This window comes from Protopterus annectens, chromosome 3.part1, assembly GCF_019279795.1.
Source record: "Protopterus annectens isolate FY-2018-M chromosome 3.part1, PAN1.0, whole genome shotgun sequence".
Lineage (NCBI taxonomy): Eukaryota > Metazoa > Chordata > Ceratodontiformes > Protopteridae > Protopterus > Protopterus annectens.
In genome coordinates this window covers 1,128,786,442-1,128,800,522 of record NC_056732.1, presented here as the reverse complement: position 1 = coordinate 1,128,800,522, position 14,081 = coordinate 1,128,786,442, and positions in this window count along the sequence as shown.

Below are 14,081 nucleotides of genomic sequence, written 5' to 3'. Positions count from 1 at the left end.
ATACATGCAAATGCAAAACCTGTTATTCTAATAACTTTCCAAGTTTATAACACCATTTTTTTAAAATCTGTGCCTGTTTTTGTGCCTTTGTACCCCGTTATTTTGACTTTGTCCAGATTTCTTGTGTTAAGAGGTTGAGCGGTATGAACTACAAGCCCATTGCAATCATCTCCCTTATCAGAAATACTTGAAAATGGATTCATGCTCATTTTTTCATCATTTAAATTCAAATAATTTGCTCTCAGAAACACAGCATGGTTTCAGACCCCAACACATCACAACCAATGCCCTCCTTTACTTCATCAACACTGTTGGCTGATAATAATAAAAGAGAGTGAATGATCGTATGTGTGCTCTTACACTGACGTCATTGGTGTGGAGAGGTTAAGAAAGGTCACATGACCTTGTGCTTTATAGTAAAGGAGGAAGTGAAGGTTGTTTTCCTCTTCCATTTTTAACCATATTGATTGCCTTCACGTGTGTTTATTTTCCTTTGTATTATATGACTTTCTTACCCTTAAGATGATACCACCAACAAACACTATAAGCCAGCATATGAGCAATGGTAACACACTGTCATCTGTGTTCCTAGACTTATCCAGAGTTTTTGTCACTGTATCACACCAACATTTTCTTTCTGAACTCTCCTATAGCTCTCTCTCAATTCCCCCTCAAATGGTTTCTTCATTATGTACATGGAAGGCAACAAGTAATCAAATGCCAACAGGGCCTCTCTTTCTCTCATCCAGTTATTATAAGTGTTCCTCAGAGCTCTTAACTAGGACCCCTTCTCTAATATTTTTATAAACAACTTCACACTGGCCATTCACCATGCAAATATAGTACAATATGCAGATGATTCATCTTTAATGTGTACATTCCCCAAAATATCCAGACTACTAGAAATCATTCACATTTCTTTCTCTGCAATGAAAAGCTTGCTGAAAAAAATTAAACTTACTCCTTAATCACAAAACTGATGGTCTTCATCCCAAAATATTATCTCTATCAACAACAACTTTTCTTAGTTACATCTGCAAATAACAAAAAACTTGGGGTAGTACTATAAGCTAAATTACTAGGAATTGTAATAGACAACCTTAAATTTGCAATCTGCTTCTTTCCTGCAAGACTTTAGAGCTAGAAGAACTGTATAGACTTATCATTGTTAGTGTAAATACTTTTTAAATGAATCATGCTCAGTTATGAGCATTTTAACGCTTAAAAGCTTACAAAGATAGTTGTCAATTTTTAAACACACTGTGTGTAAGAAAGGATTTAAGTTGTGTTAGCTTTAGTAAAATGAACAGTGTTCAACTTTTACTGTCACTAAATTGCACTTGTAGTTATGTGTTTACATTTTTTTGAACATATTTTTATGCATGAATAGTTATTTTTTAATAAACAAAGATCAGGGTTCAAGTTAAGGTGGTCTGCTTTTAACTATTTGATTATAGTTAAATTTCCTGCACTTTTTCACAGCTGTTGACTATTTAAACATGTTTAATTGATTGTTTTTGTAACTTCTGAAGAAGTTTGCGTGTGAGCAGACGAAAAGCGCTTAAAGTTCTATTTTAACTTATTTATATGGTTTTATCTACTAGAATAAAATAGGTGTTGCAGTCTTTCAACTGCTTGGCCGTTTTTCATTTTTAAAAGTTTGTTTTGCCTCAATTTTACTACTTTTCTATATACCTTTCTTGTAATTATGCTTTTTTGTGAGAAATTTAACTGTTTCTTTTCTGTAAACTGTTTGAAATTTGCTCATTAATATAAATGTACTGTGATGGTGCTTTTATCTCCAAGCCTTTACTGAAAATGGACTTTGCCCAGTCAGATTTTCCTGGTCAACAAAGACAAATAAATGATATCACTGACTGATATTATTGAAGATGTGTTTGGTTAAGTAACCTATGCAGAGGTGAGATTCATTGTCCTACAGGAATAGCACATGCTACTTGCTCTGACACCCTCTACAGGCACTTGACAGTGATACCCTGTGGTGTGGTTTGTCTCTGTTGTAGCACTGGCTTCCCTGGTTGACAGAAAGCATATCTGTATATCTGAGTAAATCATTCAGAGGTTCTTAGCAATGCCCTACAGGAATGGCACATTCCACTTCTCATCCAATGCACCCCTTACTGACATCTGAGCAGTTGTCACCAGCTCCCACATCCAAGTCATCCCTGGGTATGAGGGTTGTCTCACTTTCTAAACTGAGGAAAAGCAGAATTTCTCTGTTTTGTTGAGATACTCATGTCTTGGATATCCATTTCCAGTGTCAAACTGTCTCTTTAAATTTCCTGAACCTTGGCCTTGGCATGCAGTATTATTTTGGTGATTTTGATATACACCTATTCTTGTGTTTAATTTTGGCCACCCATTGTATTAATGTGCTCTACCAGTCCCTGCCACGTCTCATCCTGGAAGGCCTTGTCTGATTTCTGACCATCAAGGATGTACATGCCATTTACGCACAGGGCCTGCAGTAGTACAGTAGTACATAAAGCTCCTTTGTCATGAACATCTACAGCCACTGCACTACTTTTGGTCCCAGAATAGGTCAGGTTCATTGAAGGTACACATATGGATCACTGCAGGTCTTCAGAACACTCCATGCCAACCAACACTTTCCTATCAACTGTCCCCAGTATGGGATAGCTGTTCTGATACTGCTCCATTGCATGGCAGCTATATGCATATAAGCTCTTCATACTATCCCTTTCATCTGTGCTGAAAGTATAGTCTGTGCCCAATGTACAAGAGGCCTAGCATACCTTGTTACCTGCCATGCTGTCTGTGTGCATGTTGAAAAATGTGTAGACTCTTCTATGGCATGAGCGAATCCCTTGTGCCCTGATTAGCTGAACCTTGCCTTACACACACACACAAACACACAATCACACACACACACACACACACACACACACACACACACACACACACACACACACACACACACGCAAAACTAGAACCTGTCCTGCCAGTTTCCTGTGCACTGACTAGTTGAACCCCCCCCCCCCCCACACACACACACACACACACATCACTAGAACCTGTGACTGGATGAATTTTCCACATAACTGCAAATTGTCTCAACTGTTTCCTGTACCCTGACTGTATGACTCCTTGCACAGGACTGCAACTTGTCCTACCTCTTCCCTTTGCCCAGTCAGCTTGAGCCCTCAGCTGTCATTTCTCGTGTTATGGTTTTACTACTGAGTGACAATGTCTGTGGTAACCGTGCCTCTTGGGTGGTGAATGCAATCCTGGGGTTCATTTCTATTTATTCTGTCTGCTGTCACTTTCTTTTATGGCGTTACACTTTGATATCCAGTTTCTTCAGATTCTATTCATTGCTCATGCAGTCTGATACAAAATGACATTGGTGGCTTTTCTGCTGTTGTACAGTGGCGCTTGTTCTGCACTACAGGGTATGGAGCAGCTCATGCACAGGCTTTGACATCACATATGTTGTGTGTTCCTCATGATTATGGCTACACTAATTACAGTTTGCATCACGGTAATAACTGCCATCATTACTGTACACAGCTAACCATCATGCCTGCATATAGGCACTAATGTCAAGTAGCATGTACTCACCTGGGATACTAGCTGAGCTAATGTCACCCTTAATCATGCTAGTAACCACATGCCTCATGCTGCTATTGACTGGTATTGTCTTGATATGCTGCCTGTCAATGTATGTAACATAGTGTCTGGGACACGAGTCCTGGCTACCATTTTAGCTCCTGCACTTGATAGGATGAATGGACATGACCTCAGCCAGATCAGACTCTGGCATGTCTCCTACTTGTTGCTGCTGGAATTACCAAATCTTTTAATAACTGCTGCATATGTAGCATATGTAGCATAAAGGTAATCTGTATAAAATGGATGCCTAGCACATACTTGATGGGCAGTTCAAGTGATGTTTTATTAATATTATTAGTAGTAGTAGTAGTAGTATTTAATTCATTCCCTCCATGATGGCTGTTTTGAGTGTGTACCTTTAACTCACCATGAGTGTGGCTTCAGCCTTTAAATAATTAAATTATCACCTTACTGTACTAACAAATAGTCACTGATAGAGGTCATATATCAATACAATTGTGTTTGCCAACATGTATGCTTCAAGATAAAATATTCCGATACCTTGTGTGTAGCATGGTTTTGGAATTATTAATGCAAATATGAACAGGCAATATTTGACACCTAGAGGAGCAGTAGGAGGTAACTGCGGAAATGCCTGGATACGTGACTCGGCTGAAATGAGTTAAGCACTGCTTAGTTCTTCAATGGCTATTGTAGATTTTTGTTCTGTATTTACTGTTGTGCTATCATAAACTGTACCATTTATACCAACAGTGATGTACCATGTTGTTATCTGTTGTATAGTCAACAAGTTCTATAGCCATTTCATGTCACTTTGCTGATTCGATATTCTCTTTTCAGGTCCTGTTCTAATAAAGTGGACTACAGATCACTAACTATTTGAAGTTGTGTTCTGTTTTTCTGATGTTTCTTTTTTTATCATGTTGCTCTAGTGTTTTTTTTTTCCTACACGTTATGTTTGTTCATTACTGCAGGTTCGGCCATGGAGCAGGCAGAGGTAAAGCAGAAGCAGCCAAAATCTTCACAAGGCATCAAGCCAACCACTAGGCCCTTAATTATCCCAAGCCCTGTCTCTCTGCAGGATGATGAAAACCAACATGTGGAACATGAACTGGAGAGCTCACTGGTGGCATCTGTTACTTCTTCTCTGGTGGATGGCATGGCACAGAAGGGCCCTCCGGAGAAACCTGCAATGAGTTTTGTTGGTTGGAGAGGACCAACTGAACTGGCATCTTAGTGCTTGCATTGACTTCCTGGAGTACTTCCTTCTTTCACTAGTAGAGTCATATTGGCAGCCTGCCTCAAACTTCAGGCATCCATTGGTAGAGCTCACCCATAATTCAGCTATGGTAGTGATTGATTTCTGGACCAGTTTGGTAGACCATCCTCACCTCACCCTACTGCCCATGATGGTGTTTCTTTTCCCTGTCTGTGAATTCATATACACTGCTCATAGTCCAGTCATAACCATGTTTTTGTCTTCTCTCAGTCTATAACTCACCCTCATTGGCCCACTCATGGTTCACAATCTCCCTTTGTCAGTCTTTATCTGTGCTATATGGTTGTTTGGTTACCCCTGCTACCATTCCTATAATCTTTATCCTACATGCACCTTGCCCATGTTAACATCCCCTCAGCCTCACACCACTCCTTCCTTGGACTTGTGTGTGCCCAGTCCTTCCTTCCCATTGGACTTGTGCATGTTCCTCTGTTTGTTTTTCCATTCACTGGGTATATAACCCCCCAATTTTCTTCCTATTTTTTAATGAAATGAGCTGGCTCTTTTCTGTAAAGCCATTGTATGATCTCCTAGCTGTGTCCATCTAACAGCTATGAAGTAATTCTATGTGCATGTGAAAATACATAGCATCAGACATACCCACATGCATGCTTTTTTCCCCAGGTCACATGATAACGCATCACATGGCCAACTCCTTAGCATGGTTACTGTCATTTTGCTGACTCAAAGATACTGTCCCCTGCACGACTGCACTATGTCAGCACCTATATGTATCATATTAGGTCATGTCACTCTGTCATAAGCATGATATTTGAAGCAGTGCAGTCATGTTAAATTTCTTTCTAATTACTCCCACATACTTTAACAAAATTATCATCTCTGTGTGTTTCCGGTTTCTCTTGTCTCTTCATGTTTAGATGTTGTTGTTAAATTACAAAAAATACCATTTTTTTCTCATGCTAAAACAAAAACCCAGTTGCATTATTTTTGGTTAACATTAACTAACTCACTAGGAAAAAACTCACTACTAAACTAATTTATATCACACATTACATCACACATTGTAGAATAATTTATATGGGGTTGGGGGTTGTTTTAACGGTTAAGGTGTTTGCTTCACAATCACAAGGTACACAGTTTAATTCTCAACTATGTCAGGGAAATTGGCTAGGCTTAAATGACCCACAAGGACAGCTAGCTTAGTACCTACTCTCGTACTTATTCTGGATAAACAAATTAAGAATTAAAGTGTCATTTGAATTTGTAATGGCCTCAATGACCACCTAACTATACAAACCTTTCTCTCATTCAAGAATCCAAACATTTCTTCTCTGTTTATAAACTCTAGGAAATTCTAGTTTGATTCAACGAGGTTTCATATACTTGATACATTAGTTATAATTCATAAACTGGGCAGTCCTTCATACAAAACCACAGATCCAGGTGAAGCTCTGACAATATTCAGTTAAAGGACAGAATTAGAAAAAGACAAATATTACCATGTTAAATAAAGATGTCTAAATGGACACCATTGTCTCTGGGTCACACCAAATCTTAGATTTCCTATTAAAGATAGAAACAGAGCCAGAGAAAATGGAAAAAATCATACAGATGACCATCACACCTTTGCTGTCATTACAAAAAACTATAAAGTAATCAATAAAATCTGTCCTCTCATCCAATGAATTTTTTGAAAAATGATTAAAGACATCATATTTTGCTAAAAGCACAACAAAAAAATCAATTTTTGACATGGACTCCTCCTTCCTCCAAAAACATAAAAAACTGATTTTTATGCCACCAGGGCATATTTTTGCTTAGATAAACAATGCATCTGAAAATGTCCTGCTTAATGAAATATCTACCCAAACTCAGTCAGACTCTCAGCCCCTTTCAGTCTAGAATGTCCCTTTTATTTTGAATTTAACACTACTAAATCAGTTAGTAAATTACTCAAAAAGCTAAAAAAATCAAGTCTCACTTAGCATGCCAAAACATCTTCAGAATTTTATTATCAAACAGAGCAAAACTGTTGCCACATATGTTCAATACAACCTTGACCACAGAAGTAGCCACTGCACTAATTGAAACATTCCCTATTCATACTCATAGGTTCATAGGTTGGTACTAGGCTATTGGCCCTAGGGCCTATACAAGCCTAGCCATAACAATTCCCTGGCTATTTCTTCCCACACTATTTACTTCCCTGGACCCCTGTCTAGCAGGGTGACTGACGTGATCCCCGGGGTGAATTTCCTTTCTCCCATCCAATCATCAAGGTTCCTTTTGAAGTGGGCCAAAGAGGTGCTTTACTTGACATGTATGGACAGTCTATTCCAGAGTCCGGGGAGTCTCTGGGTCAGGAACCTATCCCTCCAACATATTTTGTTTATTGTGATGACAAGGTTTAGATCCCTGGAGCATGTGGCTTTGACGGATTGGGATTCTTTAAGTGTAGCATGTCTAACAGCTCTGGGTTTGACATGGCCTTGTATGTTAAATAGAAATCACCTCAGAGTAGATGATATGCGACAGAGTATAGCTGGACTTTTTTAAGGTGGTCAGCATAGGGCATTTGCTTTAGGCCTGTGATTCTTTTAGTGAGGTATTTCTACGGCCTTTCCAGTTGTTGCAAATGTCTTGAGAGGTACTTACCAAATGGGGTGTTGTATTCTATAATGGGTCTAATGAGGGATGAGTACATTGGGACAATGACCTCCTTTTTTCTGGATGAAAAGCCCTTAGTGATGAGGTGTGTCACATAGAAGGATTTCCTCACTGTTGTGGCGATGTGGTTATTGAAGGTGAGACCACTGTCCACCTATGTCCCTAAGTCTCTTATCACACTTTTGGTGTTTAGTGTACTGCCACCTATGTGGTAATTCACGGGTACATGTTTTTTCCCAAAGGGGATAACTATACATTTCTTGGCATTAAGCTTGAGCTCATGGCTCTGGCACCAAGCATCTGTTTCTGTAAGGCCCTTTTGTAGAATATCCACATCATTAATGGCTCCCAGTTTGCAGTCATCTGAGAACTTTGTTCGCCAGAGTCCCTTAGTGTTGGCCTGTACTTCAGAGAAGTAGATGCCAAACAAGAGAGGTCCCAGGACTGAACCCTGAGGTCCTCTACTTGTCACTTGTCTGGAGCTGGATTTGGAGTCAGCTACTTTTACAGTGTGGGGTCTGTCAGTAAGCCTATTGGCAACCCATCGAGTGACGTAGGGATTAATGCCCAGTTTATTAAGTTTATCTATGATTCCAGAGTGGGGGATGGTGTCAAAGGCCTTGGCAAGGTCCAGATAGGCTGTGTGGACTTCCTTACCCTCGTCCACGGCTCTGGAGACTGATTTGAAAAAGTCAATCAGGTTCAGGAGACAAGATGGCCCATCATGAACCCAAACTGGGTGGGGTCCAGTGTTTTAAGGTTGCCGATGTCTTTGTTTATAAGTTCCATGATAATACGTTCCATGGCTTTGCAGATCAGGCTTATCAGACTGATGGGGCAGTAGTTCCCAGGATCCAAGGTGGATCCCCCCTTGTGGAGTGGAATAACTGTAGCTGTGCGCCACTCAGTGGGCATGAAGCCTGAGGTGAGGGTATGATTAAACATGACACTTAGGTGAAGTGCCAGTTAATTTTGTAGTTCATGTAGTATACAGCCCGGGATATAATCTGGTCCCATGGATGCTGTATTCTTAGCTTTGGAGAGTGCGTTTTTTATCTGTGTGGCCATTATTACCAGAATTTGGCAATCTTCCAGTATTGAGATGGGCCATTTAGAGGGTGAGAGAGGGATGAAGTTGGCACTGAATCGATCTGCCAGGATATTGGCAATATCCTTGGGATCAGTATATTTAATGCCATTCTGTTGTAGCTCAGAGCAGATCTGAGTATTGCCATTTAGCATCTTGACATAGTTATAGAATGCCTTGTGGTTGTCTTTGGAATCTTTGGCAATTTTATTTTCGTAACTAGCTTTGGAGGACTTTATGAGGGATATCAGCTTCTTACTCAGGCTGGTAAGGGAGTTTTTGCATCCTGGGATTTTCCTCTTTTCTGCAATAGTTTCTGCAACAAACCTATGAACCTATAATCAGCACAGATTCATGGGAGGACATAATGCAGACTTCCACAAGCTGATAAAAGCATTTGGACAGCATTTTTGCAATCAAGGAAGTACACTTTAAGTAGATTTATAATTAGACATATCTTACCATTTATATAAGTTTTTTATGGTTTTTGCTGTTTATCTAAAGTTATAGCTATTCATTTGCGTCAGTTTCATAGTCTGTACTGATTTTTTGTTTTCTGAACTAGGCCTAGGTGTGTTTCAAAGTTTGCTGTAGCCAGTCAACCAGGTCCCCTGGTATTTTATGGCACACAAGCAGTCTACAATCTCAGTGTTGAGACTTGTGCAAGCTGATAAAAAAAGCATTTGGATTACATTTTTGCATGAAGAGAAGTGCATTTATGAAGATTTATAATTGCACGTATCTTGCCATTTAAATTTATTTTGTGTGTTTTTTGCTTTCTCTGAAGTTAAAGATATTAATTTAAGGCATTTTATAGTGTGTATTTCTTTTTGGTTTGTGTGCTAGGTCTATTTTTTTTCTGAGTTTGCTATTGCCAATCAAACAAGCCCCCCGGGTCTTTTATAACACACAAAGAGTCCATCGTTTCAGCTTTGAGACTGTTGCAACCTGATTAAAAAATCATCTAGACTACATTTTTTGCATTCAGAGAAGAACACTTTAAGTAGATATATAATCACACATCTTACTATTTTTAATCAGATTTATATGTTGTTTTTCTGTTTATCTGAAGTTAAAGCTATTCATTTAAGGCATTTGTATAGTCTGCATTGCTTTTTGGTTTGTGTGCTAGCCCTAGGTGTTTTTCTGAGTTTGTTGTAGCCAATCAATCCAGCCCCTCTAGTATTTTATATCACATGAGCAGTCCATCATTTCAGTGGTGAGACTACTGTAAGATGATAACAAAACCATTTGGACTACATTTTTGCATTCAGAGAAGTACATCTAAGTGGATTGATAATTACACTTATCTTACCATTTAAATCACTTTTGTGGGGTTTTACTCATTATTTGAAATTAAAGCAGTTAGGGTGGTGCAGTGGCGCAGCGATTAGCATTTTCTCATCACAGTAAGTGGTTCTCTGGTTCGATTCTAGGCTGGGTTGCCTTCTGTGAGGAATTTGCATGTCCTACCTGCATTTTCATGGGTTTCCTCCCATGCTTTGCTTTCCTCTCACATTCCAAAGACTTGCATCTGAAGTTTCTCCCTGGACCTCAGCCGAATGTGGGCTCTGTCCCATTTGGACTTTCCCGGTAAACAAATGTTAAATAAAAAAATAAAATAATTTAAAGCATTTTATAGTGTACAATTGCTTTTTGGTTTCTGTGCTTGGCCTAGGTGTTTTTCTGAGTTTGCTATAGCCACTCAACTAGACTCCCTGATATTTTACAGCACATGAACAGTCTACCATCATCTACATTTCTTTTAGGTTTCTGTGCTAGGCCAAGGCTAGGTGTATTTCCTTCCCCCCTCCCAATCACTGTTTTGTTTTTATACTTAGAGGCTTTTGAGCTGCCTACTCCAATGCATAATTGGTCCTAGAAGCTCCACTCAGTCTTTTCCCCATTTGTGTCTTACTGGTTACTGACTGAAGAAACAGGGAAAGCCCTCCGCTTAGACTGTTAGTGTACTTTGAAATTACCATGTAGTCTCTGAGTTTCTCATTGCTGGCTTTCTCTGCTTTTGAATCACTTACAGTTACTTGTAGTTAGTTGCTAAACGTATTTCTGGTCCTTTTCAGTTCTGGCTAACTAAAGGGTGTTTTTACATTAAGAACACTGGGACTGCAATTCTAGTGGAAGTAGGAAGGTAGCCTGGGCTGACTGATTTGGAAATCACACAGAGGCTTAAAGTCAGAATGACGTGTTGCAGCTAGTTAATTGCTTTGTTTCCAGTACTTTTTCATTTTTGTTCATCTAAATTTTGTTATTACATTAGGAAGGCTGGGATTGCAGTTCTAGTGGCAGTAGAAAGGTAGCCTGGTCTGTCTGAGTTGGGAAGAACACAAGGGAGCTTAAAGTGACAATTACTTGTTATAGCCAGTTGGTACCTTTTCACTTTTAGCTAACCAAAGTGTGTGCTTTACATTAAGAAGATTGGGACTGCTATTCTAGTGACAGTAGTAAAGTACCCTGCTCAGTCTGAGTTGGGTAACACACAGGGAGGCTTTAAGTGAAATTGTTTCTTCAGTCATAGGGCTTTTTAGGCTCTTAGTTGGGAGGTAAAATGCAACTGAAAGCAACTTTTACTGTGCATTTATATTAAGAAGTTCCAGGATAATTCATCTTGTGGCAGAAGATGTTTACTTTATCTCTCTCAGTTGAGAGGCACTCCAAGAATCTTAAAGTGTAGTTATTTATTGGCCAGAGGACAGAAGAGTTAGTTTTCAGCTTTTTCAGTCTCTTGTAAATTAAGTACATTTTTGAAAACCTGTTCACTGCTTAGTGATGGTTAGCAGTACCTTGTATAGTAGCAATGATATTTATGCTGTTACCAAGCCTAAGTTTAAAACCACAAAAAGAACTACCAACAGCAGCACAGACAGGGCTAAAAATGGAGATGTCTTAATCTCTGTTAACAGCAAATACAACTCTGATTAAACAGGATGATGCCCTGTAGTTCATCCATGTTCAAGTCACCATAGACAAGGTTCCCTGCCATGAACATGGATCTATATTAGATGGTAGAACTTTCAAAGGTTCAACTGTCATATGGTTGACACCATATGATTGAACTTTTGAAAGTTTGAACGTTTTAACGGAGATCTCCATACAATGCAGAAAGGGAAGATTGCCCTTTTCTTCACTGTAGTGCGATCTTGGAGTTGGTATATTTAAAGTGTGGGGTGTGTAGAGGGCACAGCCTCCCATGTGGGGGTGCATGGGGGCTTGCCCCCCTGCTTAAAATGTTCAGGTAGGTTATCTGTGTAGTTTATTTTTTTTATTAAATGTTTGATCATATGGTGTCGACCATATGACAGTTGAACTTTTGAAAGTTTGATCATCTAATATAGACCCATAAACCTGCCTGCTACAGGTCACCTTCTATGACCCACAAAACTCACAGCTCCTACCTATCCCTATTAGAGGAGCTCACAATCCAAACAAATACCCTATTCATGGGAGACTTTAACTATCCATCTACAGACTGAGAAATGTACACTGCCTCTAACTCAAAGCACATCTTTTCCTGGACTTCATCAGCACAAGCTCCCTGGATGAGATAGTGCACTCTCCAACCAGAGGATCAAACATATTGGACCTAGTACTCACCAACATGGAAGAGCACTGCACCTCCTCATGTCATGTCCTCATTGATGAAGTCCGACCAAAAAGCTGTCACCCTCAAAATAAAATTCAACCTGGATAACCCAACTAAACCAGTAGCACTTAGGAACTATACTAAATCAAACTCCATCCTATTAAGCAATGGTTTGTCAAACTTAACAGCTTCCACAAACCCCAAGAACACAGCTACCAATGCAAAGTTAATTATAGAAACCCTTTACTAACACAAATGACTGCATTGAGGCTGCTGTACCTACCAGAAGTAAGTCCAGATCTAACACCAGAAACAATCCACTGGTGGAATCCTTACCTTAACTGGCTATATAGCAAAAGAAAAAAGTTGGAGCCAAAATCAGAAAGAGCAACTCTCATAAAGACAAGAGCTTTCTGATTCAACTGAATAAGAAATTAAGTGGTCTAATAAAGTCCAGCAAGGCCTCCCAGGCTAAGGATAATCACAAGGTCTTCTTTAGCTATGTCAATAATCTTAAGGTAATACTCAGCACTGTGCAGAACTGGTGGTAAATGGCACAACCTTCACTGACCAATGTGACATAGCAAATCTACTTGTTGATAAATTTAACTCTAAATTCATCTCCCACTCCATTCCCAGTGCCACCTGTAAAATCCATTCTAGTATAACTCCGCTAACTATCAACACAGAGCAGGTTCTGGAGGTGTTCACTATGTCCAAAAACACTCACTTCCAGTGGTCCCCAACAATATCCTGGTTGCCTCCTATATAGCCTAAAATATGATCCAGCAGGACTACATCAGGAACTCTTCAGTTACAGACTAAAAATAGTTCTGTGCCAGTTGAATGGATGGCTGCAACATTCATCCCTCTTCATTATGTTTGACCATCAACTAAACTCAGGAACTACAGATCCATCAGTCTGACAAGTCTAATATGCAAAGCCATGGAATGAATTATCATGGAAATGATCATCAAGGACACTGGCAAACTATAGATGCTGGACCTATCCCAGTTTGGCTTTGTTAAGGGAAGGTGTTGCCTACTTAATCTGGTAGACTTCTTCGAAAGGATCACCATGGCTATGGAGAAGGAGAAAATGGTGCATACCACCTTCCTTGACCTGGCCAATGCATTCAGTACAATATCCCTCTCAGGAATTGTTGACAAACTCTCACAACTAGGCATAAATCCCTACATAACTTGCTGGATTGCAAGCTGGCTCACAGATAGGAGCCAAGAAGTCAGGATTAGTGGGACTACATCCACCATGAGACCAGTCACCAGTGGAGTAGCCCAAGGGTTCTGTGTTGGACCAACTGATGTTTTGCTCTATGTCTCCGAATTCAAGGCAAATGTCAAAGGCTTCTGGCTCACCAAGTTCACAGATGACTTAAACTGGGAGCTATCATAAATTCCCACCACAACGCAAACATTCTACAAGTGGATCTAACACAAACAAATGATTAGTGTGAACACCACAGATTAAAACTCAGTGCAAAGGAATTCATTATAGTGCACTTCCTAAGGAACTGAACTTTGTCTGCAACATAAACAGAAACTGGTGGAGGGACCGATATGTATTTCTAAGGATCCTCATAATATGGAATAAGCTCCCCATCTACATGAAGCAGAGTTCATCTCTGATCCTGTTAAAAAAAAAGCTTGATCATTGGATAGGAAATCACAAATTCACCCAAGCCTGGACACCATGTCTTTGATGAGCACAGGTCAACAGCAATTAAATTAATCCCCAAATAATATATCCCCACACATAACCCTTAGCTATCTCCTTACTAACATACCCCACCATATAAGTGTGCAAGGAGCTCTAAGATAAAACTAGGTTTGTTTTGCATGGCTAGACTTGT